This window comes from Triturus cristatus, chromosome 9, assembly GCF_964204655.1.
Source record: "Triturus cristatus chromosome 9, aTriCri1.1, whole genome shotgun sequence".
In the NCBI taxonomy this organism is placed as follows: domain Eukaryota; kingdom Metazoa; phylum Chordata; class Amphibia; order Caudata; family Salamandridae; genus Triturus; species Triturus cristatus.
In genome coordinates this window covers 251,230,126-251,253,289 of record NC_140592.1, presented here as the reverse complement: position 1 = coordinate 251,253,289, position 23,164 = coordinate 251,230,126, and the positions used below count along the sequence as shown (strand labels likewise).

At 43.0% G+C, this 23,164-nt stretch overlaps 1 protein-coding gene across 1 annotated transcript in view; it reads right to left on the bottom strand.

Moving 5' to 3' along the window:
* HRH1 (histamine receptor H1) overlaps positions 1-23,164 on the bottom strand; it is a 451,808-nt gene that overhangs the window by 30,144 nt on the left and 398,500 nt on the right. The window contains exon 3 of the mRNA XM_085624865.1: positions 8,655-11,000. The gene's annotated coding sequence lies outside the window, so the exon portion shown is untranslated. The remainder of the gene's footprint in view (positions 1-8,654; positions 11,001-23,164) is intronic.

Below are 23,164 nucleotides of genomic sequence, written 5' to 3'. Positions count from 1 at the left end.
AGAAGGCAGCATTTTACCAAGGGTGGGCCAGGGAAGTGGGACTGCCCTCATACACAAGTGTCTATAGAAACATACGAAGGCATTCATGCATGCACCCACTGTCAAGCAAACGTGCATGCACAAAGAATCGAAGACCTTTTTAGGTTTTGCCTGCACAGCCCTTGCACTCTGCTTTCGAAATCCCTTGCATTTCTTATATCTTAAAAGGGGCTCTTAACTCTCATAGTCGAATTACTGTATTAATTCACTTTTATTTGGTACTTTTCTTTTTTGACTGCCCCTGGCTGCATTTGCGATACTTCTACTAAAGCTGTCCACACTTTTTAAGCGCTATTCACTGTAAAGATAAGATATCTTCCTACAGGAAAACACAGGCAGCTTCTAACAGTAGGCTGGGAAGCTTGCTTTTTACTACTTATGCAAAGCAGATGCTTTAGCCTTAGAAAGTTTGTGCACCTATTCATGCCTCAGTACCTTTCTTTGCACTTTGTAGGCATTATCAGGTAGATTTTTTCAACCCAATTTATTTGATCATTATCATCAAATTCAAAATGTTGTAATAAACATTGTACATTAAAAATAAAGTTAATATACAAGAGCTATGCTATATTTTACTACTAAACAGGCAGCCACAATTGCAGTTATCCAGCAGGTACTAGGGTCTTGATTTTAATGGTGGAGCAGGTGCAGTGACACCAGAGACCAAAGCTCTAGGAACCCCTCTAAACATCAAATTTAGCAATAATTCACTACTAAACAGGCAGTCACGATTGCAGTTACCTTACATACAATAGGGTCATGATTTTAATGGCGCCAAATTTTGCCATATTTTACTACAAAACAGGCAGTCATATATGCAGTTATATTGCAGGCACTAGGGGCATGATTTGAATGCTGCAGCAGGTGCAGTGGCACCGGGCCCAAAAGTTGTCAGAACTCCTCTAAATACATAATGTTGCTGTTACATTAATTCATTCTATGAATGAATGAATCTTTATTGTACTTAGTTATTTAAAACCATTACAACACTACAAAATGGATATCATTAATGGGAAAAAAAATACTTACAATTAAATAAAACCACTGTCCATTAAGTGCCTCCCAGATGTTTCAACATTCTGAGTTCCTTTTGCTGGTTTTCTAAAACTTATTCTTTATATACACTATTTACTTTTTCTTAACCAACATTCAAAATGACAAATTTGATATAAAACAGCTCTAAAAGCAGCACATTTTTAAGACCATCAGTAATTCATTTCTCTCAGAGGTTACTATTATAATGTGCAGATTTTCTACAACTGATGGGCAGAGTTCTTAGTCCTATAACCCTTTGTTAGAAATGTCCTTGATTAGAGGCATTATGAACTTTACTCCCCTACAACCAAGGGCAGCTGAACATCCACTTAGCCAGGTGATAACGGATTGCCGGCATGAACATATTCCCATGTTCTTAAATAATTATTTCAAAAGAATTTTCCTTGTGTGCCACGAGTAAAGGACAGACATATCCACATAGTGTTCACAATAGATTCTGTGGCTTTTCCAGGATGGGATGAAGTCTTTAGATTCCATAATACCAAACCTGAATAACATAAATTGGTGTTTTAATCTTAATGACAAATGTTCTGCCACATACTCTTGAAGGCCTATATTGGAATACAAATGTATTACTGTCCAGGCATGTCTCCTTAGTGCAAAACCATGTTTATCTCTTTGATTTGATGCTATTTGCGTTGCAGTTCTTAGCACTTGATTGAAAGATGCTTTTCCCATTGTTACTCCCATGCTTCTTGTATACCTAAATCCTTATAGCCTGAGTTAAATGACTTCCCCAAGACTCTTTCACACTACTATGCTGCTGTTCCTCTATTTCATTCCAGCATAAGTTGCCAATAGATCCTCTTTCTGATGCGTGCAATGTAAATGTGCTTGTACTTATATAGCGCACAGCTACCCCGGTTCGGGGTTTCCCGGCGCTGTACTCATACCGCTAGGGAACCCTTCCTGGTTTTTTCCCTGTGAAATGTCCACTCCTGGGCATCCCCAGGGTGAAGCCAGGCATCCCAGCGCTGTTGGGGCCGTTGTGGAGATTAAGCAAGCTATTGCCCAGAGTTGCAGTGTGGGACCCATGATTAGAATAGGCACTGAGGCGAGAATATTCGGTCCGCCGAATTTATAGCCCGAGACCCTGCCGCGACGGGAATCGAACCCTGGTCCCGGACCAGTGCTCTGCATCAAGGTCTGCCGCTCTAACCATTGAGCCACACTTCTCCACTCCAACACAATTTTAGAAAATCACTTTCACACCGTGGGGCCTGTTTTTTTAAACCAAACTCTAAACGTATTTGAGCGGGTGAGACCGATTTTGTAATTTTGAATACAGATCTATAAACTTTTATTTGTCTCCTGTTCAATGTATCTAGTTGCAAACCCCGCATAATTTCTGTACCATAAGATAGTGAGGATAGTAGCTGAGCCTCCATAACGTTAAGTAGATAGGTTAACGAGTGACAATTCAAATTTTGTTTTAGTATTTTGAATCCAATAGTTAATGATTTACCATGTACTTGTTTAGGGCATTTAAACTCCGTTGTAGACTTATTGGTGTTTTACTTACTAATACTATATAGTCTGCATATTATAGACAGTCCAATTTCTCTGCTGCAACAATTGGTGGATGGTTGTTTTCCAAATCCAAGGCGTCGGACAGATCTGATAGATATAAATTAAACAGGCTTGGAGCCAAGACAAATCCTTGTTTAAGACTGTTTTGGATGTTACACAGCTTCTATCCAATATTTCACCTTGTGCCCATGTTTGCGTGTATAGTCACACAATCGCCCTTAGTAGTTCTTCCGGAGCGCCCCATTCTTCCAGTTTTTTCCATAAACAACCTCTAGGCAGATGGTCAAAGGCAGATTTAAGGTCAATAAAACATGTAAACGTGTTTTTTTATGTTTCACATTCTCTATTAGTAAAGTTAAGGCTGTAAGGTTGGTCAGTGTCCCCATTCCTGCTCTAAATCCTGTCTGGAATTTTGGTATTAGTTGTTTTTCGTCTACCTAGGTTTTTAGATGTTCCAAAAAACAGGATGCATAGAGTTTCGCCTCAACATCATATAATGCTATAAGCCTGTAATTGAGGGGTAAAGAGTTTTGCCTCAACATAATTTAATGCTGTAAGCCTGTAATTGAGGGGTATTGCTGGATTTCCGTTTTTACATATAGGATGTATAATATTGCCATTTCAGGACTCCAGGAACTAATTTGTATAAAAAAAGATCATTGAACACTGGGGTTAAATATTGAACCCAATAATCTATGGCTGCATTAAATTAGGCATTTAGGATCACGTTTGGGCCTGGTGCTCCGTCAGGTTTTAATCTTTTTATTATTCCTTTGAGATGTTCTACAATGCCCATTAGGGTCATTCCATCTTCCCTTATTTGAGACTTTATTTCTGCTTTGCTTTCATGACTTCCTTGGGTAGAATTACCAATTGCTTGGGACAACAGTATTGCATTGTTGGTCATTGTTTCAGGCACTGAGTACATAGCAAGGGCGTGGGTTTCCCAAGATGCTGCATCAATTCCTGCATTATCTTGCCTTTCCGAATACCAAGCCATTAACTTTTTGCCAGCCTTTTTAGGTCGAGGACTACCGGTCTGCCGAAGGCAGAACCGGAAGTCGGAAGATTTAATGTTTCCTAGAGTGGCTATTTAGCCCGCCTCTCTTTTTGCTTCTCCTCCATTGGCTGGCTTCCTAAACGGAGGCCCGCCATTGGAGGAGAGAGCCGTCCCTCCAAATAGGCTCCGTCTTTTTCAGATTCGGGGGCGTGTTCGTTGCTGTTCTTTCCACTTTTTAGCCACGCCCTTTTAGAACAGCAGGAACACGCACCCGAATCCGAAAAAGTTTGGAAGCTCCCATCCGCCATTTTTTATCCATCGTCTGGCCGTGAGGATCTGATTGCTGTTGCTCTCTCGCGCTGCCCGCCTAGTTGGTTTGTTGACTCCTCTCGCGTCTACTGCGACATTCAGGTAAGTTCTTTCATAAACAAATATAACCTCGTGGTTTACGGATCTTAGTCACGTTAAACCACACTGTGTTCAGGGGTGACAGAGGGTGAACAAACAGCGTCGTGGCGACTCTGCTTTGTCGCCTTTGTACACCGATGTTTGGTAAGTGTTTATATTCCTGAGACGTGACTAAAAGAGGGTCGGTGAGTCGACACCCGAGTACAGAGCTTAGAGTTTATTTTTGTCTTGTTATGTTTCTCACCTGGTTCCCGGAAGAGGGCGAATTGGAGGTTTGACCGGTGTTCGAGGAAAGAGCCGTTTAGGCGAGTTTAATTTGAACAAAAGACATGCCATTTGCTCCAATAACTATTGGGTTATAAAGTGATGAAGCGGAGGTGGTGACAGCGAGAGTGCACCGAAGACTTGTGCTTTACCGCGCATCCTTGACGTAACGTCTCCCTCTCGCACCCATCAATTGCTGATAATTGCAATCAATTAGTTGCCGCCATTGCTCCCAGGGCGGGGGATGGGCACTGCCTTCTATGTAGTACTCTCGGGTGAAGGGGGCTGCTAGGTGCTTCCCTTGGAGCCTCGCCGGGTGGAGGGGCAGATCCCTAGAGGTCTGAGCCTCCTGCTGGACCGCATGCGAGCAGCCCAGCCCAGCAGAGGGCATCTCTACCTTGTCCTCGCTCTAAGGTGGCCATTGTATGTGTCGAGCAGTGCCCTGGGGACGCAGCGGCCCTCGCGCTTTTGTTCATTTCAGATACAATCGAAACCGATGCCTGGCAGCTACAGCCAATCCCTAGGACACGCTGTGCTCAAGTTACAGAAGAAAAACGAAGGGGAATAAAAAAGTTACGCAATACATTATTTAATTTTATCCTTGTGTACACGATTATTGAAACAACCCAACAGGACCAGTAACTTGACAATAAATATGGCTTTCGGGGGAGTAGTAAATACTTATCGAGTTACTTCTGAAGAGTACGAGCTAACAGCCATTGTGAGTTATTTTGTTTTTGAGAGGGTAGTGTTAGTTGTAGTCTCGTGTGTAGTGTTGCGCTTTCATTTCCAATGCGCACGTTAACCTTGCGAGTTGCAGCCGAGAACTCGGGAGCCCAGTGCGTGGTCCACAACCACCCCCCTCCCCCTCCCCCGAACACACTCACACAATTCTGCGGGGCCCGGTGCGTCCTCGAACCCTGCAGGCACAGACAACAGGGCCCAGGTGCTTCGTGGGGCAGGGTGAGCTGCCAGCCGTTCACGGGCAGCGCAGAGTATGCTGACAGGTGGATCTCAGGTCTGTTGCGCACGCGGGCTGCACAACCCTTGACCATGGGCACACACTTGGAGATGCTTGGAATGATCATGAAACAGCAGCAGTAGCGGTGCATTGAATGTTGATTGCTTCGTGAGTGAATGCGTATGATCATATAGTAGTGGGCTGTGTTGCACTACAAACACGAAATGGTGCGGTTCATCCCCTGCCTAGAAATGCAGACGGGCCATTCAAATGTCGTGATCAGTGGACGCGGGAAGGTAGGGTCTAGGGAGGCACAATTTTATTAGCAAAAACAAACGACCGGTTGAATTGCTATACCTGCTACCCCTTCAAAAGCCTACACGAGACAGGAGTCCCTCCTTCATGCAAAGCGCCCCCCCCCCTCTCGCAACAGCACGTTAAAAGAAGGGCAGCATGCTCAAACTAGTACGGCAGCCCAGGTGGTCCGTCTCCCTGCTGCTTCTGTGGGTCCCTGCAGGTTAAACATACGAAAGTCACGGAGCTCTTGCTCCGACTTTCATCTCTTTGTGGTGGATAAAGAAACTAGTGTCGTTTAGTTGGGGTAATACTAGTCACTTAAAGCTCTGTAGAATATTTTCTGTTAGGTAGCAGTTTACAGCGCATTTCAGAAGTTCTTGTCCCTACGCCAGGCTCCTTCCGCTAGGCATCACATTGCTGGTGTGAACCGGGTTGTTTTACAATATCTAAAAACTCAACTTTCTTTCTTTGGCGTAACAACGATCGGTATTGACCAGTCCACGCTTTTCTTGTTAAATTGTGTTTTTGTTTGTTTGGTTTTTATTTTATTTTCAGAAGGGCACCGCTTCACCTGAACGTCAGGAGAAGTGTTAACAATAAACTCACAAAAATACGATGTGATGCTGCTTTTGTGAAGGGTTCAAAAACGTCTACAGTTAATAAATTAAATTAACCGGGGTTTCTTTGCACATAAATATGTTTTGCTAGGGTAACTATGATATCTACAACACAGCAGGTGATACAGGAGACAGGTTTACAACGCTACACAGAGTGCAATCTTTTTTAAACATTTCAAATATACAAAGCTCTGTTCTTTACAACAACAGTATTTACATAGTTAAACTATCACAGTTTATTGACTCGAACAGTCCATATTCTAGCCGTGTAATTTCCCTTTGGTTTGATATAAAAACCTTGGTTGGTCTATTGACAAAGAAGGTAGTAAAAATAACTTTAAAAAACAAGGTACACGCTTTGCTTTAAGTGCATTGGTTACCTTTAAGCCTCAACTGAACTTTCCCTCCTGCAACCGACAACCCCCTTTGCCCCCAGACGATATGCAAATTGCTGAAACAAAAATTTAAAAATACCATCCGGGGCTCCCGAAGGATCAACATAGCGTACCTACCAGGAAGGCGAACATTCGTATACTTAAACAAAATCAGTGAGAGTAGGAATGAGCACTTCAGTCAAAAAAAGTGACGTTCTCGGCTAATCGCCGCCTCAAAGGAACATTTGACATCATTTTGCAAATTATTTAAAAATATACTTTGTATGTTTTTTTGTACTCATGAGGATGCTATTAATGAGGCTGGGCAGAGATTACGTTTCCTAAAAGTAGCAGCTATGGGCTGGCAGTCCCGGCGGCCTCGCCACTGTCCATGTGATCGCTCGTGTCTGGCTGCAGTCAAGCTGCTTGTCCGCGCTCGGTGTCCTCCCGCAGGGCTTTCTTCTCGCTGTTTGTCCATTTCCTGTTTGGTCTCTGGTTGCGTCCCCGGGTCAGTCTCTAACACACCTCCTTCCCGCGCCGGGCCCAGGCAGGGGGCTGAGCTGTGTGAGCTGGGCGGCGTGCTCCATGGCCATATGCAAATCAGTCTTAACCCTGTGCCTCATGGGAACAGTCCAGCCCGAACTCCCAAGCCAGGTCCTCCCTGGACCAGAAACAAGCATCCTAGGACCGGTTTTGGGGTTTCACCCCTCTTCAGCCAGGATAGCTTGATTCCAGTGGCACAGTGAGCCCAGGACCCATGTCTGGGCATACCTAGCGCACTTAGGGCGAGAAAGCAAAAGACACACAATGGATGGAATGCAGAACAAATCAAAACATTCACCCCCAGGCAAGAGATCTGGGTTAAATCCATCATTCTTTTGCTCACCCTGCCACCCCAGTTTAGACCCAGCCATATGCAAATCAGTCTTGACCCTGTGTCTCATGGGAATAGGCCAGCCTGAACTGCCAAGTCCTCCCTAGACCAGAAACAAGCATCCTAGGACAGGTTTCGGGGTTTCACCCCTCATCAGCCAGTGTGTCTGTTGCAATATACATTATCAGCCATGGTTTTCTGTTCATCTGAACTTCTACGCTTAGATGTGGTCAAAATATATATTATTTTAACATTGTGGTAACTGTTGTGTTGACTGTGTCATTGGGGTTTCTTATAGACCACAACTATTTTAGAACTCAATAAGAAAGAATTTTTTTTTTTTTTAAAGTCCATCTGCCTAAATGAGTTTGACAAGCTAACAGAAGAAAAACCTAGAGTGTAAGGATTTTCTGAGGTTCTGGTGATTGTCATGGTTATCATAAGTTTCCCTGCCAGGTGATGGGTTTAGCAGCTGACATGAGTATGGCTACCCAGAAACCTGCTGTTTTGGTTTGAGTGGCTAGCAGAGATACAGATTTGAAGCCCCTCATGAGAAGTTACGGTAAACATTTTCCAGGTGGGAAGCTGATAAAGGCTTACTCTTGTGTTGAAACCTCCAACTCCACCTCTGGCTGTCCTGATGATATCGTGGTCACTAAAACTGAGAGCAAGAAAGTTGTGAAAGGTAGTATGGTACATCTGTCTAGACAGTGCTGTAACATCGGCCGTCGCCATACCTTGCCCCTGAGGTCCTGATTCTTTCAAAATTAGTTTGGAGGGTCCAGTCCAGGTTGCAGTTCTCTCTGGTGCCATAAAAAGTTAAGTGCCAATAGAAATGACAATGCCATTTATTTAGTGATACAAAAATAATAAAAAAATAATGAGCAATACCAATAGCTCTACCTATAATATTGCCGAGACCATTGCATTGTAAATGCTTGTTTACTATTTTGTTGTTTACTGGACTCGATAAGTTTGTTCCATAGATTCATTCTATTATGTCCCTCTTTCATTTAATTTTTCAAAATGTTGCTATTACTTACCCACACTGTACCGCTAGTAACAGCACAATGTATTGCCCTTTTGTACATAAACAAGTCATAACACTTTAACAGACTTTCTGTAACTTATAGTGTACATCTATTCAGCAAGCTACAACTTACAACAACAAAATGCATATTTTTAATCACATTGGTAAAACCTAATGCATTTACCAATGCTTGTTTATACTTACCTACTGGTTTCCGGACTCCTGGCTCTCACTGGTGTACAGACTCCAGTTCCAGGATGCCTGACTTAGGAGCCACCCTGGAGCAGCAGGTCGCTTTTGGGAAATTAGGTGATTGGGTACAATGTGTTTGAGAGTGCTGTCTCTGTCAGGGATGTGAGAGCACTGTTAATGTGTCGCTACTGGCCTGTGGAGCATGTGAGTGTTCCGTCTCTTGTGTGTGAATGGTAGTCTGCGAGGGATGTGGGGGCACAGTCTGTAATATGATAGCTGATCTGTGAAGGGCATAAGAATGAATCAGTAGTATGATTGCTAGCCGTAGGGGTGTGTGTTGTCGGTAGCACGGGGCTGCTACATTTAGAGGGGTGAGAGTGCCGTCTCTAGTGTAATTGCAATTCTGTGAGGGTTGGGCCTGTTGTCACCGTACAAGTGCAGCTCCCAAAGGTGTGAGGGTGCTGTCATCATTGAAAGACGGCTAGTCTGCTAGGAGTGTAGAGATCCGTTAGTGTTTGACTGCAACTCTGTGAAGGGCATGAGAGTGCTGTTGGTAGTGTGTGACTGACTGTGACTGTGAGGGATGTTAGTGCGGTGTTTAAAGTGGGTGAATACTGTCTGTGAGAGGTATGAAAGTACTTTTGTGATGTGACTGCTACTCTGTGCGGAGTGTGAGAATGCAGCTGGTAGTGGGATTTCTGGCCTGTAAAGTGTGTGACTGCTGTCAGTGTTGTGAGGCTGCTACTCCCAGAGGATGTAAGAGTGCTTCTGCTAGTATGTTACTGTTAGGGGTGAGAGTGCTGTCTGCAGTATGAGACTCATACGCTGCAAGGGATGTGAGTGCTGCCTATACTGTGACTGCTTCTCTGTGAGGGTTGTCAGGACTGAAGTTCAGGTGAGACTACTAGTCTGTTAGACGTGTAAGACTGCTTTGTAGTGTGATTGCTACTTTTGAGTGGTGTGAAAATTCTCTTGGTTGTCTACGGCTGCTAGTCTTTGGGGCAGGTGGGAGTGCTGTTGGTAGTGTGTGATTGATACCCTGTGGGGGATTTGAGCAATTTCGATAGTGGGAGATTGGCGGTCTGTGAGGGTTGTAAGTGATCTTGGTTGTTATTGATGTTAAAGCACTGTAGCAATTTGTGGCTGCTAGATTATGATGGGTGCTAAAGAGCTTCTATTATTGTGCAACTGCTACTCTGAAGGTTGTGAGAGTGCGGTCGGAGTGCTGTCAGTAGTGTGCGCCGGGTAGTCTTTGAGGGGTGTAAGACTGCTTCCAGGAAGGTGCAAGTACAGCCCTGTGAACGGCGCGAGACTAGTACTCTGTGAAAATGCTCTTGGTAATGAGTGAGTCTGTGAGGGGCATGAAATTGTGGGTGCAATGTGTGAGAGCTGCTGTGAGGAATACGAGGGTGCTGTCTTAGTTCGAGATCTCTAGTCTGTGAAGGGTGTGAATTCTATCAGTGCCAGCCTGCCACTTTGAGGACTGAAAGAGTGTACTGTACCCTGTGACAGCCGCACTTTGCTGCTCATTCTAACATCTAACATTGTGTACAGGAAGTGCCCGTCTGTGAGGCTTTGCACCTGAGACTGGGTGTTTCCAACAAGCTCGCTGAGCCGTACTAGTTTACGTTTTTGTTACTCTTGAAACCATATATTAATTCTCATGGACTCTGCTAGGCAACTACCTGTTTACTTTGTGAGAATTTAATGTCACCAATACCAGGTACTGTGCTTAGTGGGGTATATATTCGGTTCTCCTTTTAGGAGCTTGCCTCCACTGCCGATTTCACTGAAATCCCTTGTTGAATTTTTCTGTGATTCAGAGCAAATTCATTTTGTTTTGCATTAACCCTTTACGGTGGCCAACAAAACGTGACTGTTTTCTTCGACAGTCGTGTGTGACTGTCAGCCTCTGGAGGAGGTGAGAGTTCGGTTTGTTTAACAGTTGGAGGGCTGGTTGTTATCAGTAGTTTGAAACTTCTCCTCTGTGGGGTTTGAAAGCGAAGGTTGTAACATGCTTCCAGTAGCGTTCGACTACTCCGCGGATGGGTGTCGGAGTGTTGTGGGTAATGCAAGGTTCCTTGTTGTGTGAGTTCATGAGCAGACTGCTAGTACATGAGAGGTGTGAGGCCTGTCAATGGTGTGTGACTGATGGTCTTGAAGGGTTGTGAGAGTGGTGTCAATCGCATGAGACCACAAATGTGAGAGAGGAAATGTGATGGCTCAGTGTGACCCCAGCATCAGGCCTTGGTGGGGTTTGCTGCATCCCTGAAGAAGGCTTCTCTGTCATGCTTATCCTCTTCTGGGCTCCCCAGCCTCTGGCAAGACAGCACAGTCGTCAAAGCACCATCCGCGTACCTGCACGAATAAAAATACAGGGGTTGAATCTCGATGAAAGAGGATTTATGAAATGCATCAGTAGTTTGGAAAAGGATAACTCGTTTTCATGGACTATTATATTTAACATTTATCTCAGATTCAACTATGTCTGTGTTTTACTTCTCTTGCTGGCCAAAGAGTTTGAAAATCGTTGCAGGTGATTGTCCTTTGCATACCTTTCACAGGTTTATTATTGATAGTTTCTGTAAGTGTAAGAGCGCTTTATGTAACTAGAAGCGAAGAGTAGGTCACTCGGATGTGACAAAGTCTTACCTTGTGAGAATTCAGGGCAGGCACCTTCGGTGTTGGCTTATATTATATTGGGACATGTCTGTAGAAAATGATCTTTTTAAGCCTGTGAGATAGCTTGGTGGATTCAGTACTTGCCCAAGATGTGGCCGATCATGGTTCTAGAAGCAAGTTAGACCAGGCACAAAAGAGAGCGGCACAAAATGTCATATGAGGTTCTTTCCAGCAGCATTTCCTGCCAAGCACCAGGGCTCTACTACATGAGTTCCATCGCTCTGAAGTATCTCTTGTGTAGTCTGCAAGCTAGGCCAGCGCTAAGAGCACCTCTTCTACTCCTACAACCAGAGGAAGTTATAAAAACATTGTTCCAGGAACCTAAGAAGTTGAACATTTGATGCAAATATAGATATAATCCCACAGAAGTTCATATCGGAGTTTTTTCCAGGATTCATGCTTTCTATATTGAACGCTGATGGAATATCCTCAGGGCGAGTGATACTGTCAATAACACATATTTCACATAAGGTTTATAATACATCCACTTATTACCATTTTCCTCCCGGATCTGATCAACACTCATGGGATCAAACTCGGTAAGCTTGTCTTGATATTTTGTCTTTGTGAGCTAGGCCAAACATTAAATGGACGTCCCTCTGCTTTAAACGAAGAAGTATGCGATTGCTTTGTGGCCCATTATGGTTAACCATCTGGGGATGTAACTAATGATTAATGAATATCAAAAGAGTGCCCTTTGTTTATTCTAGTATATAATGTTTGGAGAATATGTGGGTATTTGAACGGGGTGCTCGTGGAAGGATATATTCAGGGCACTAGAACTCAACACAGGGCCAGATGTTCGAATAACTGGTTGCAAAACACTGGTCACAAATTTAGACTAGTAAAAAAAGTTACAAACTGACCTATGTATTAATAGGTCAGTTAGTAAAATTCTGAATTGTACGGGGTCACAATCTGACCTACCTCATATAGGACGCATATTCCGACTATGATTGGAGACCATCCCACATATTTGATTGTGTTTTGTTTAGATCTGGGTCCTTCAGACCACTGTCTATTCCCCAACAAACATTTCTTTTTAAGTTCACAATGGTGAAGGGGCCCCAGAGGATGAATTCCTTTTGGAAATACATTACCCTCCTTGGAGGTCTTGATAACTTTGAAATGTTTTGCGAATGGGATTCAAAACCTTCCGCTTCCAGATACTGAACTGTATGTGTTCGCAATACCGTTTTAGAAGAAGAAATTCCTTTCATACTCGTAGAATGAGAAATATGAGTTTTTATTGTTTTTTACAATCATAAATGGCGAAGCTGAGAATTTGCAACTGTAAAAATGGTTAGTACATGTGGCCTATAGTTTCCCAAACCATATTTGTGATGTAACCAAATGCATTCCAAGTGAGTGTGTCTACAAGAAACAAAATGTATACTAATAAAATGTGTTAGTGAATGTAGTAATAATAGCCTATAAAACTCAGTCTCAACATATTTGGCACCACGTTCTCCTACCTGAAGGCTTTCTGTGACCTCTTTGTAGGCACTCGGGGTGTGGAGCTGTGCCATGAGAAATCCTAGTTTTATGTTCCAAACAAGCTCCAACGTAAAAATACAGTTTGGTTTGAAGCAACTTGTATATCTATCTGTCAATCTATCTATCTGTCAATCTATCTATCTATCTGTCAATCTATCTGTCAATCTATCTGTCAATCTATCTGTCAATCTATCTGTCAATCTATCTATCTATCTATCTATCTATCTATCTATCTATCTATCTATCTATCTATCTATCTATCTATCTATCTATCTATCTATCTATCTATCTATCTATCTATCTATCTCTCCCTATCTCTCTCTCTCTCTCTCTATCTCTCTCTCTCTATCTATCTATCTCTCTCTCTCTCTCTCTCTCTCTCTATCTCTCTCTCTCTCCATCTATATATCTCCATCTATCCCTCTCCATCTTTCCCTCTCCATCTTTCTCTCTCTCTCTCTCTCTCTCTCTCTCTATCTCTATCTATCTCTCTATCACCTACTGGCGGTGGCAAGTAGGTAATTATAGTTGGGACCTATGTTTCCATAAGGAAAGCGTTTTTGCTTTTGCTAATAACTTTGACGCCGGTTGATAAATCTTCACGAAATGTTTAAAAAAAAATCCTTTTGTGGTTAACCTGCTGTGCAGAAAGTTTTGGTGTGAATCATCAAGCGCGGGCTGAGTAAAAAGGGATCCAAAAATGTGTTTTTCCCATGTTATGTCTATGGGGTTTGTTCATTTTTTTAACACGACTACAGCCTCTGAATGGAAATACTCCACATTTGGCAGAAAGCTAGGTGTTGGTCCAGAAAGGGTAGTTTTGGGGATTTGGTGTAAATCCGTTCAGTAGTTTCAAAGATATTTAAGTTTTAAAAATATAGATATCTGGGGATGCCAGTCCTTGCAGTGGACTCGCAGATCCTACTAAAATTTGAATGGCTGCCGACACTTCAACCAGGAAGGGTTGACAGCCATCTTGGGACTCGGTTTGAAGCTGAGTCCCACAAAAAAGAGAAAAAATAAAGAAAAGAGGACAGGGTAGGAATACTAAGTTCATGCCAATACCTTTTTTTCCCCAAGCCTGGCATATTGTAGAGATTCAAAATGCCACTTAGCCTAAAACCTCAATAAACCTCAATAAATCTGCAAACTCGTCCTCCTTTACTTGGGGCGCTTACCAGTTTTCTCCCCTCATGAAGCTTCAGCACCCAGACACCCACGGGTATTAGTGCACTTTAGAAATTATATTTTCATTTCATTTTCAAAATAATTGCTGTAGATCAGGATCTGGCACATGAAAGTGTTACTAGCATGGTTCCTAAGGCCCTGATTGCAAATTGGGGGATTAATTCTATCCCATGCGTAAACCTCTGTTTACACACAGGCCGGAATTATGAGTTTGGTTTGATTTAATGCATCTGTGTTAAATAACCCCACATTAGTTAAATTTCAGCACGCTAAACCTGCTGAAATCTAACAGGGGAAATATGTACGGTGTTTACCATAGCATGCAGATTTTGGGGTGTTAAACACCAAAATCCGCATGTTATTCCCAAATAACTCGTAATTAGTGCTATTGATCACATCCAATAAATAAAGACCCGAGGGTATCGATATTTACCACGTGTGATAAATAGCACCTTTATTTGTAATCAGGCTTTAAGTATTTTGTACTAACTAATCTGGAATTCTGAAGTGCTGCTTCATTTTTTTCGCAGCTATATGTCGCTGATACACTTTGCTTCTTCAGCAACTTATAATGCTTGAAAGACCATCTTTTAAGCCCCCACATCTACTTTAATTGCATTCACTGGAAGTACATGGGGCCACTCATATCTGAAACACCAGTGTCACAATTAGGAGGGATGCCGGGCATCAGAAAATCCCCTGCAGGTTGCACTGTACCTGCAAGTCCCATGGAAATGCACTGTGCAGTATATCCGTTACGCTGGGTATGTGCCCAGCGTGGTGGTGTATGTTTGGCTACACGCAGAGGGTACACATCCATATGGGTGTGCCAGCTTGACTCAACATGGAAAGGAATAGAACACTAAAAGGAGAGAAGTTCTAAATGAGAGAAGTAATAAGAGATGAAAGGGAAATAAGAGTTATGAGGAGAAGATAAGGCAGGAGATCTTAAAAAGACATGATTGTCAGATGGCAAAAGGAAATAGAGGCATCATGTGAAAGTAGGAAAGGACAAAAGATGGGTGGGACAAAGTTAAAAGGAAAGCTGAGAAGGTATGTTTGGTGTTTGAGGGGGAAGAAGCATGCAGAGAGGAGGGGGAAGTTTATAGTGAAGACAGACTTTTTAGGTCTCCACTCTAGACGGCGTGCATGCACTGTCTCGAACGGAGATATGTTGTATCTACATCTGGGCTTACAGCCCACCCATAGGCTTTCCATTTGCTGGCACCATTGTCGCTACATGTTTTCTTTCTCCCCATTTGTGAAGGACTTGCATACGTCATGCCTCTTCCGGTGTTTAACCGTGCCTGAGCGCAAACCCAACTACATTAAACCTATGCGGTGGCCATTGATGTTCAATGTTTTGGGACTGCTTTATTATTTTTCAAACTGGGTTGGGTGACTCGTCCCTCTACACATTAGGAGCTCTATTCTAAACCACGCCATGCGCCAATTTTATTGTTTTTAAAATTATGTGCCGGGGTGCAACCACTGCTTATGCCTCCTGTGCCCTCTGTGACATGAAGACTCAGCCCTGCCCTCTCTCATGAGGGCAGCATTACCAGACTAAAGAGGATCCGCCACACACTAAAGGCCTGCAGTGTATCGCCGTCATCTAAGATGAGAACAGGCAGCTCTTCTTACTTACGCAAAATGCGCATACTTAAGATAGTGCTAATGACGCAGCGATATTTCCATTAAAAACTGCTGTTACTACTGAAGGAAATAGAAATGTAAATTATACTGGAACAAGAGATGGACGCCTTTGCTACCTTTAGGGGAACGAATCATAGAAAACCATGAAATAGGGAGATGGAAAGGTCAGTTTGTCAACTGCGAGCCTCATTGTTAAGTACAGAAAGTTGGGCTTCATTCACTAATACAATATCGACCCCCAAAATATCCCCATACACAAATATCGAGTTATAAATATCGATGTCAAAAATATCGGCATCCTATATTTATAATGGTAAGTACAAAAATATCGGGAAAAAAATATCGATGTAAAAAATATAGTTGTATTAAAGATCGATTTTAATATATATCTATATAAAAAGAATACTAAGGGGCCGATTCCGATCCTGTATTTTTTTTCCCGTACGACTCGTATCTGTAAATTTTTCCATACAAATGGTACAAGTCCCGTTCTACCCGCGAAGTAAGATTCGTACGGGAAAAATACATACAGATCGGCCCGATCCGTACAAATCGGATCGGGAAAAGTTGTACGGGACGGACCCAGACACTTTTCCGTACAAATCGTAAAAATGCAGTCTGACCTTACTAGTACGATCCGGACCGGCTTTCCAATTTACGATTTGTACGGAAAACGTCCCGTACACGGGAAATGCCATTACCCGCTACAAAGCGAACTTTGTACTACTCGTATCCCGGGAAATGTTTTTCCCGGGGTGCGAGTCGTACAGGGGTACGAGTCATACAGGCATACACCCCCATGCGTTGGGTATGTACTGTGCGTACCCCCAGTGCGCATGTACTGTGCGTACCCCCAACATCACGTACCCCAACATCGAGTACCCCAACATCGCGTACCCCAACATCACGTATGTACGGTGCGTACCCCCAACTTCGTGTATGTACGGTGCGTACCCCCATCGCGTACCCCAACATTGCATATGTACGGTGCGTACATATGCGATGTTGGGGGTACGCACCGTACATACGCGATGTTGGGGTACGCGATGTTGGGGGTACGCACCGTACATACGCGATGTTGGGGGTACGCACCGAACATACACAACACACGGGGGTGTATGCCTGTACGACTCGTACCCCTGGGGATTCTGCTTTTACGGCTGTTTTTGGCTCCCGTAAGCAAAGAGCCGTATGGAGTGCCGTAGGGACGAATCGTACTTGCTGGTCAGGAAACCGCTGCTTAAATACGTACGGACATCGCGTACAAGCTGTTCCAGATCAGAATCGTTGGTTTATTTTAGCCGTATGGTCTTTTGTCCGATTTGTACGGAAAAAGGCTTTCTGTACGAATCGTACTTCCTAGGTTGTAAGAAAAGTTTACCGGGTACGAGTCGTACGGGAAAAACGCTCCGTACAACGATTTGTACAGCCTTTTTCCATGATTGAAATCGGTCCCTAAATATATTAAATAATACAATTAACTTAAAAAAGTATTTAGATTTTATATACATTAACAAATATAATAAATACATTTTATTTAAAAAATGTAAACATACATATATTAACTGTAATATATACATTTTTACTTTAAAATAATTATTAAACTATTAATTGTAATGTATTTTATAAATATATAAAAATTTACAAATAAATCTATATATACCTATATTCACCTATAACATAAAATATAATAAAACAATTATATTATAAATTAAAACATTAACCTATTTAAAAGTTTTTAAACTTATATTTTCCACTCCAGTGAGTGCAACAGTAGGGAAAGTGTTGGCTAGCAGAGGGGTAAAAATTACTATTCTCACTCAAGTTAGTGCAACAATAGGGAAAGTGTTGGATAGCAGAGGGGTAACAATGACTTCCAGTTAGTGCAACAATAGGGAAAGTGTTGGATAGCGGAGGGATGAAAAATACTATTCCCTCTCCAGTTAGTGCAACAATAGGGAAAGTGTTGGATAGCGGAGAGGTAAAAATTAATATTTCCACTGGTGTCAGTTCAAAATTAAAAACAAAAAAATAAAACATTAAAAAATATAAAATATTAATTACTTTCCACCCTTTACCCGAATAAACACCACAAGCCACACCTAAACAGCATTACACAATTTCCATAATTAATTTTAAATTAATAAATTAATATCAATTAACTTAATTTAAAAGAAATTACTTCCCAACCTTTCCCACTATAGACCCCCACAACTCACATCTAAAATTAATTACACAATTGCCATAAATTTTAATTAATTAGCATCAACAAATAATTATTAATTAAAAATAAATTACTTCCCACCCTTTATCTCTATTAACCCCACCACCCGCTCCTAAAAAAATGATAATTAACATAATTAATGACCAATTAATTAATTATAATTAACAACCAATTAATATTTATTACTTCCCACAATTACATAACATTCAAATTAAATAAATAATAAATACAAAATAATTAATTTATGAAAATTTAATTACTTCCCACCCTATTCCCCTACAAACCCCACCACCTGCTCCTAAAACAAAATGACAGTTAACATAATGACCAGTTAATTGAGAACCAATTAATAAGAAATTAATTCCCACAAATAACACTATAAAATCTAAATTAAATACATATAAATAAAAAAATTATTTATTATATTTAAAATTACTTCCCACCCTATTTCCGTAAAAACCCACAACCTGCTCTTAAACAAATGACACAATTAACATAATTACCAATTAATTAATAATTAACCAATTTATAATAATAAATTAATTCCCACAATTAACACTATAAAATCTAAATTAAATAAATACTAATAAATAAAAAATAAAATGTATTTTAATTAAAATACTTCCCACCCTATTCCCCTATAAACCCACAACCCGCTACAGAACTAAAAAATGCTAAATTTAATTAAAATAAAATTAACTACAAAAAATGTAACACAAAATAAAAAACAAAAGCAATACTTATACAAAAAAGTAGATTACATACATTTAAAATACATACTAAAATACATAACAAATTTTAAAAAAATCGATTTTAAACTATATTTTTGCAAACGATATTAATGACTTCGATATTATTTAAAACAATATTTCTTACCTTAACGTCGATATTCTTGACCACAATATTCTTGCTGTCGATATTTCTGTCACAATATTTCCAACTCGATATTTGTGTAAGTCGACATTTCCAACTCAATATTCTGTCTCTGCACTGTTGTGCTGCTTTTTGGGGGGTGAGAGTTGGCTGGTCTTTGTAAGAAGGGGCACATTTTTTCTTGTCCGTCTAAAGATCTGTTGCATGCTCCGGTGCAGCAGCAGCGAGCACCCGGTATAATATCTCCTGTACCCTTGGTGTGGCCACATCCACACTTTGGTGCCGATTCCGATCCGTGTCGGATAGCACTCCGACCGAGCCGGATCCGGAGTGTTTTCCGACCGAGCCGGAGTCCTGCAGTCCGACCGAGCGAGTACGATGCGGCCATATGCTGTCGGACTCGGTTCGGTCGGACTCCCATAGAAGTCAATGGGAGCCGGTCGTACGACGCGTACATGGGCTCCCATTGACTGAATGGGTACGTCGCGGACAAGTGCGCCCCCTACAGTGAGTACGCATTGGTGCTATCCGCACCGTACATGCCTGTGTTGGGGGACCCTTGGGTCTCCCTCTGTGTCCGAGTCGTAGGGCTGCGGGTGACAGGGGGTCCGACATGGACCCCCAGAGACAACCACCCGGATGTTTTGCGAGCCAGACACTCCGGCTCGCACAGGCTGTCTGACGTGTGCATCGTACTGGCTCGGTCATGTATTGCATCCATTGCACGCCACGGTTAGCTTACGACCAAGACGTACGGAGCGGTTCGGACCCGGAAACGACTCGGTCGGTGAATTTCATGTAGCTCGCATCGTACTTGCTCGCTCGTACAGCTGTACGAGTCGGGCGGAAAACACGCGTACGGCTCGGTATTTTTCCGGCCAGATCGCGTTTGGTGCCCTTCCGAACCGGATCGGAATCGGCCCCTTTGAATCCGATTAGGGTTGCATTGGTCCATAATCCCTACTGATACACACAATCTGAGGCCCTCTTAATTTTTCATCTACACGCATTCCAGCCATTGCTTCTTCCCGTCCTTCATTAATTTACAACTCAACAGCTCCCTTTTCTGGGGTTGTTGTTTGCGGAAACTATTCCCACCAAGCAAGTGCAATGTGTTTTTCTCATCTGATTATTACATAATGTTGCTGCAGCTCTTGTTCTCGCATTGTCCCTATTTTTAAATGAATTCACCTCTCAGATATTTGACATAACTATATCTGAAATGGACATTCCCATGCACAAGGGACCGACCGCTCATGCACCGTAAGTGTTTGCTAACCTCTCACTACAGATTTCTACATCAAAGTAAATTTTCACTTAGGCCCTTGTTGCTGCATCAACCTCCCCACAGGCATCCTCACTCTGCGTTCTAAATCCCCTGTTCTTTTACTCCTGGTTTTCAGCATAAAAATAAACTACTCTCCTCCGCACCTGTCTTCTGTGGGGGCGTGTTTGCAGGTCGTCTCCTTGCTTTGTCTTACACACTTCAGAAGGCTGCCTTTCTTCCAGTCCTTGCCAGCGGACCCTCCTCCTAGCTAAACGTGCAACCTCCTGGGGCAGCTGGGACAAGTTGGCGTGAGATAGAAATGAAAAAAGAGCAGAGTAGAGTCTGGGGTGATCCATCTAAGGCAGGGAGCTCCGCCACATGGAAGGCTGTCATGCAGCTGCACTGGAGTCCCAGGTGACTTGTGCCCACACAGTGCCGAACCTATTTCACCCACCACTTGCAGCCGAGCCTCAGTACATATGCTGTTAAAATACATAGTAAAATGCATGTCCTTTGGGTTTTAATTTAGCAACAGTTTAATATTCCTTGGGATTGAATTAGCACTGGTGTAAACATCTTATGTATGCAACATTCACATTGATTGAGCACACACATCACGTTTATGCACATTATAAATAATTACACGATCCTATACTGAGCCATTTTGCATCGAGACTTACTAAACCATTTTGAGATCAGACTTTGTTTTTTCCAATTTAAAATATGTGTTGCATGTTTCTTTTGATTGTGTATCTTTAGACAGAGTGCTTTAAGTCTTCACATTGATGAGGTTTACTACTCGTGTTTCAAGTTAATTGTTTTACATCTGTTATATACAGCACATTTTCTTAGCGTTATGAGTATTTGTATAACACACACGTGATAGTAGTATGACCCTGTAGGACGGCGGCAAGTTTTTGATGTGTTTCCGTGTGTTGAGTGGTTTTGAGTTTTCCTTGCAAATGGAATATAAATTATCATATGATGTGCTTCAGGGTGGTGGTGTGATTCATCTTGGAACTTTGGTGGTGCCATTGTTTGTTATGATGTTTGAACATTTAGGGCCCCATTACAATGGTGGGCGGACAAAGGTGAACGGGACCGACCACCAGAGGTGCGGCGGTCCTGCCAGGCCCATTAGGAAGCGAACGCCACCCTGGCGGTCACATCCCGCATATTTTACATTGCGGCGGGCGGTGCTGTAAGCAGCACCCGCCGCAATGCAAAAGATGCATGTTGTGCATAGGTATGCACAAGGTGACAGGCTCCGCGCGGTGCATGCCACCTTGTGCATTCCAATGTAGGGGTGTACCTATTTGCAGAACCCCCACCCCCCCGGGGGCCCACAACTGGCCCCCAAAGTGATCAGCGCATGCCTTTCCATGGCGGAGTCTCCGCCATGGAAAGGCATCCCACCGCCTGCATAATAATATGCAAGGCACCGCCACCATATTGAATGCCTTTTCCACCCGGCCGGCAAACAGACAGGTGGAAAAGCGGCGGACGGTCCTTCCATCCGCCGCGGTGCCCCTCGCCATACTAATATGGCAGGGGGGTGCAACAGGGGCATTTGGTGGGCGGATCTCCACCGCTAATGGGGCCCTTAGCGTGCTACTCTCCGAAAAGCATTTTGAAGCCTTGTCAGGGGTAGTAAGCGCTATAATAATACAATTACAATATTTTGCATGCATGCACATCATACTTTAGAAAGCAAAAGACACACACATGATGGACGGAATGCAGAGGAAATCAAACATTCACCCGAGTCAAGAGATCTGGGTTAAATCCATTGTTCTTTTGCTCACCATGCCACTCCAGTTTAGACCTAGCCATATGCAATTCAGTCTTGATACTGTGCCCCATGGGAACAGTCCAGTCCGAACTGCCAAGCCATGTCCTTCCTGGACTGGAAACAAGCATCCTGGGACCAGTTACTTTAGAAAACATTTCACATTTCAATACCTATAATTCTCTCTACTGTTAACGAAAGCAAATATAAATGCAAGTGTAGGACGAAGAGCATGGGAGAGAATAGATTTTGATAAACGTTTTCTGGGGAACGATGTTTTCATTCTACGATGGCCACGTTGGAGGGGGAAGGCATGCTTTGTCCTTCTTTTGTTTTTGGTATGTGTCAAGCTTGCCACTTGGGAGAGCAGGAGCAGTGTGAGTGAACTTATTCTGGAAGGGTGCGCCTTGCTGACGTACTCAACCAGGGGGATACGGTCGGATCCGGCTCTGCCATTCCTGTTTGCTCCTCACTCTGTTCCCGCATTAATGAGGGTTTTTTTATGCGCTGGTCTTTCTTACTGTGTAGTGCTTCTGAACTCCACTACACCCCCTTCTATGGTTCCCCGCTGCTCCATCTCGTGCCACGAAGGGTGAAGGACCCCGCTACTTCTCACCCACCGCACCCTCCCTATCCACTGCTCCTTTAATACCCTGCTTCCTCTCTGTACTCCTGCTGTACTATCTCTCTGGTCACCACCCGCTGCTTCACACCCACTGCATTACTCGCTCATCTTCCCCCTCCCGTCCTCTCCTCCTGTCCCTCAGGGCACACTTGCCCCCATCCCCTCTTCTGTCTCAGCCACTTCACAGTCCTCATTGCCATGTATCCTGTTTAACCCCAACTCCTTTTGGATACCTCCCAGGTCCAGACCGCTGGCGTCCCTGTTGGTCTTTCTAAGAGGTAAGTGTCTTCTCTTTGTTCACTTAATTCTCTGCATCTAGGTGGAGGGAGTGTGTGCTCTCACTTCCCCTCCCCCACCATCAATCACAAACACAATAAGTGGAATGTTTATGCCGACAGTCATGTTAACCATGCATTGATTTTTTGTCGGTGGGGGTGAACCCTCTCAGTTGGTGGCATGCAGTGTGCCTGTTTCATTTTACTTTCTGTGTCGATTCTGCAAAACACTTTGGAGACACTGTATAATGTATTCTAATTGGTTATGAAGGGGAGGATGATAGTATTTCTTTGACACGTCTTTCCCCTACTATCCCCACAGCATAATTTCAGGCTTTGTGCCTGTTGATACATTTCAACCAAGACAGTCAGGCAGTCCCTGATGGAATGGTCTGACAGGCCAGTGTTTGGACCTTTTTTTGGTCTGCTGGGCCAGGTTTTACTGT